The sequence below is a fragment of the Myxine glutinosa genome, chromosome 4 (assembly GCF_964187855.1).
Source record: "Myxine glutinosa chromosome 4, kmMyxGlut1.1, whole genome shotgun sequence".
Classification (NCBI taxonomy): Eukaryota; Metazoa; Chordata; class Myxini; order Myxiniformes; family Myxinidae; genus Myxine; species Myxine glutinosa.
Genome location: NC_136264.1, coordinates 60,583,145 through 60,587,830, shown reverse-complemented (window position 1 = coordinate 60,587,830; position 4,686 = coordinate 60,583,145).

The window sequence follows — 4,686 nt, the reverse complement described above, 5'->3', positions numbered from 1 at the left end:
CCCCCGAAGGAAGGATTATCCGAGCGGTGGCCGAGAAGGAGACCGCTATTCATGTGACTACCGTGACAAGTGGTTCAACCGTGATAGTTTGGAAAGTTAGAAAGAGTTGAAGCTCTGAATGCTGCGGAGCAGCCGAGCCAAGATTCCTACACGGATTAACCGTGAACGCCACGTTCCTAAAGGCGTCCATGTAGTGAACTTCCCTACATGGATTAACCGTGAACACCACGTTCCTAAGGGCGTCCATGTAGTGAACTTCCCTACATGGATTAACCATGAACTCCACGTTCCTAAAGGCGTCCATGTAGTGAACTTTGCTGCACGGACTAACCGTGAACTCCACGTTCCTAAAGGCGTCCATGTAGTGAATACTTCCAGGCCTCACCACCCAACCACCATGGAGCCTGGCTCTCAGCTCGGCCTCCCGGGAAAAGTGCTATAGATTTGATGGCCTTTGGGTTTTGATCACAACCCCTTAACCTTCATTCAAAAGAAACGAAAAGTAAAATCAGAGGGTGATGAGATGGAGTTTGACTTTGCAGGAGTCCAACGGGGAAATTGAACATGTAAAGGGCAGGGACAATGTCGTGGCTGACGCTTTGTCCAGAGTCAATTAACCTTGGAAATCTCTGTGGGTTGTAAAATTTTGTTGCTTTATTTTTGAGATGTTGATAATTGTTGCTCATGGGAATTGGTGATTTGGTGTTGTGAGTTGATATTTTTTGTTTGTTCAAAGAGTTTCCCTGCAAATAAAGTTTTCGCTGTGTTCAAACTTTCTTTCTTGAGGGGGGGAAGTGTTACGGATTCGGCACTTATGATTATTATTGCTGTTATTATTATTATTGTGGGTTCTAAGTATTAGGGGTATGGTTGTTTAAGGGAAATGGTTATTGTGGTTAAAAGGTTAAAAGCGCTCATGGTAAAAATGAGACAGGAAATCAGATCGTGACCCAAAAGAGAAAAGAGCGAGGAAGAAGAAGGCGAAAAAGACATTTGGAAAAACGAGGGATTCGAAAAAGCTCCAGACCTAGCGTGGTGGAGCGTATATGGCGAGGGAACTTTGAGTCCTTGAAAGGAACCTCGGGCGATTGGTGTTATCGCTGGAATTGTGGAAAAGCCTGCGAAGCCAGGTACAGGCGTGAGGTTCCAGAGAATCTTCGCCGCGAGGCCGCGGCTCGAGTGAGAGCCGTCCGCCATTTTGCCCCGCGTGCTTCCTTCATCGGAAAAGGTTTTTGTCGCGTCGGTTGGGCTTATCCTCCGGTGGTTTTGCCGGGGACAGCTGTGCAATAAAGCGGCGTCTGAAGTTTGCACTGCGGTTCGCTGATTGAACGGTGCAGGTGCACGTCTGGATCACGTCTTTGGGAGTTCCCTTTCTACCGCAAGTTTGCTGGGTGTGGGACCACGTGACTTCTGTGTCGCTTCGACCGTCTATGCCTCGGTTGCTCTTGATCGGACATTTTTCCAACGATCGCCGGAACGCATCAACTTCGCCTTGGATGGTTATAGAGACATTGAGGAGAGCTCGGTTCCCTTTCCTGGGAGTGCCGTGAGTTTGGGGTTACCATCTTAAGATATTGATTGTAGGGTTGATTGCCACCATTCTTGTATGGTTCTTTTTGTGTGCTTTTAATATAATATTTGTGCATTGACAACCAAGGGTGTGGTTTCCTTATTGATTTGGATTGTTTCCTTTGAGGGTTTCATGGATGGTTTCATTAGTGATTGATTTCGACACGGAATAACATCTATATCTTTCTGCCGGGGTTCCTCTCGGGGTTCGGAGGTTACCGAGACCAGGAGATTGCAGAGGACCCGGTAACACTATCAAGTACTGACGAAATTTCAACAAGAAATGAAATTTCAACAAGAAAATGCCAACCTATCAAGTACTGACGAAATTTAAACAAGAAAATGCCGACCTATCAAGTGCTGACAAAATTTCAACAAGGAAATGCCGACCTATCAAGTACTGACGAAATTTCAACAAGAAAATGCCGATATATAAAGCATTGACGAAATTTCAACAAGAAAATGCCGACCTATCATGTACTGACGAAATTTCAACAAGAAAATGCCGACCTATCAAGTACTGACGAAATTTGAACAAGAAAATGCCGACTTATCAAGTACTGCCGAAATTTCAACAAGAAAATGCTGATTTATCAAGTACTGCCGAAACTTCAACAGGAAAATGCCGATTTATCAAGAACTGACGAAATTTCAAAAAGAAAATGCCGACCTATGAAGTACTGACGAAGTTTCAACAAGAAAATGCCGACCTATGAAGTATTGACAAAATTTCAACAAGAAAATGCCGACTGATCAAGTACTGATGAAATTTCAACAAGAAAATGCCGACCTGTCAAGTACTGACGAAATTTCAACAAGGAAATGCCGACTTATCAAGTACTGCCGAAATTTCAACAAGAAAATGATGACATGAAGTACTGCCGAAACTTCAACAAGAAAATGCCGACTTATCAAGTACTGACGAAATTTGAAAAAGAAAATGCTGACCTATCAAGTACTGACGAAATTTCAACAAGAAAATGCCGACTTATCAAGGACTGACGAAATTTCAAAAAGAAAATGCCGACCTATCAAGTACTGAAGAAGTTTCAACAAGAAAATGCCGACCTATGAAGTATTGACAAAATTTCAACAAGAAAATGCCGACCTATCAAGTACTGACGAAATTTCAACAAGGAAATGCCGACCTATCAAGTACTGACGAAATTTCAACAAGGAAATGCCGACCTATCAAGTACTGACGAAATTTCAACAAGAAAATGCCGACCTCTCAAGTACTGACGAAATTTCAGCGAGAAAATGCCGACCTATCAAGTACTAATGAAATTTCAACAAGAAAATGCCGACCTATCAAGTACTTACGAAATTTCAGGTAAATCCCGACCGATAAAGTACTGACGAAACTTCAACAAGAAAATGCCGACCTGCACGTACTTGTGTCTGGTGTGGTGTGTGTCATAAGGAACAAGGGAAAAAATCACAGAGGTACTTACATACATGGGATTTACCCTTAAACCCCACCTAAATAGTACAAGAGCCACCCCCTGTATGGCCACACGTCAAACTTAATCCGAACACACGGAGCTAGCTTTAGGTACACGTTTCTTCTTCTTCACGACAGTCAGAGCACACTACCGATACAATCCTACCTGGCCTAAGGTATTTCATTGACGACCCCCCATAAACATAACAATACATAACCTGCATAGAGGAATGTCAGATTAAGGTGGATAACATGCATTGGGGCACATTGGGGCAAGGTGGATAACCTGCATGGAGGCACATTGGGGCAAGGTGGATAACCTGCATGGAGGCACATTGGGGCAAGGTGGATAACCTGCATTGAGACACATTGGGGCAAGGTGTATTACCTGCATTGAGGCACGTTGGGGCAAGGTGGATCACTTGCATTGAGGCACATTGGGCAAGGTGGATAACCTGCATTGAGGCATGTTGGAGCAAGGTGGATAACCTGCATTGAGACACGTTGGCGCAAGGTGGATAAACCTGCATTGAGGAATGTTTGGGGCAGGTGGATAACCTGCATTGAGGCATGTTGGGGCAAGGTGGATAACCTGCATTGAGACACGTTGGGGCAAGGTGGATAAACCTGCATTGAGGAATGTTTGGGGCAGGTGGATAACCTGCATTGAGGCATGTTGGGGAAAGATGGATAACCTGCATTGAGACACGTTGGGGCAAGGTGGATAAACCTGCATTGAGGAATATTTGGGGCAGGTGGATAACCTGCATTGAGACACGTTGGGGCAAGGTGGATAACCTGCATTCAGGAATATTTGGGGCAGGTGGATAACCTGCATTGAGACACGTTGGGGCAAGGTGGATAAACCTGCATTGAGGAATATTTGGGGCAGGTGGATAACCTGCATTGAGACACGTTGGGGCAAGGTGGATAACCTGCATTGAGACACGTTGGGGCAAGGTGGATAAACCTGCATTGAGGAATGTTTGGGGCAAGGTGGATAAACCTGCATTGAGGCATGTTGGGGCAAGGTGGATAAACCTGCATTGAGGAATGTTTTGGGCAGGTGGACAACCTGCATTGAGACACGTTGGGACAAGGTGGATGGATAAACCTGCATTGAGGCATGTTGGGGCAAGGTGGATAACCTGCATTGAGGAATGTTTGGGGCAAGGTGGATAAACCTGCATTGAAGAATGTTTGGGGCAGGTGGACAACCTGCATTGAGACACGTTGGGACAAGGTGGATGGATAAACCTGCATTGAGACATGTTGGGGCAAGATGGATAACCTGCATTGAGACACATTGGGGCAAGGTGGATAAACCTGCATTGAGGAATATTTGGGGCAGGTGGATAACCTGCATTGAGACACGTTGGGGCAAGGTGGATAACCTGCATTGAGACACGTTGGGGCAAGGTGGATAAACCTGCATTGAGGAATGTTTGGGGCAAGGTGGATAAACCTGCATTGAGGCATGTTGGGGCAAGGTGGATAAACCTGCATTGAGGCATGTTGGGGCAAGGTGGATAACCTGCATTGAGACACGTTGGGGCAAGGTGGATAACCTGCATTGAGACACGTTGGGGCAAGGTGGATAAACCTGCATTGAGACACATTGGGGCAAGGTGGATACACCTGCATTGAGACACATTGGGCAAGGTGTATTACCT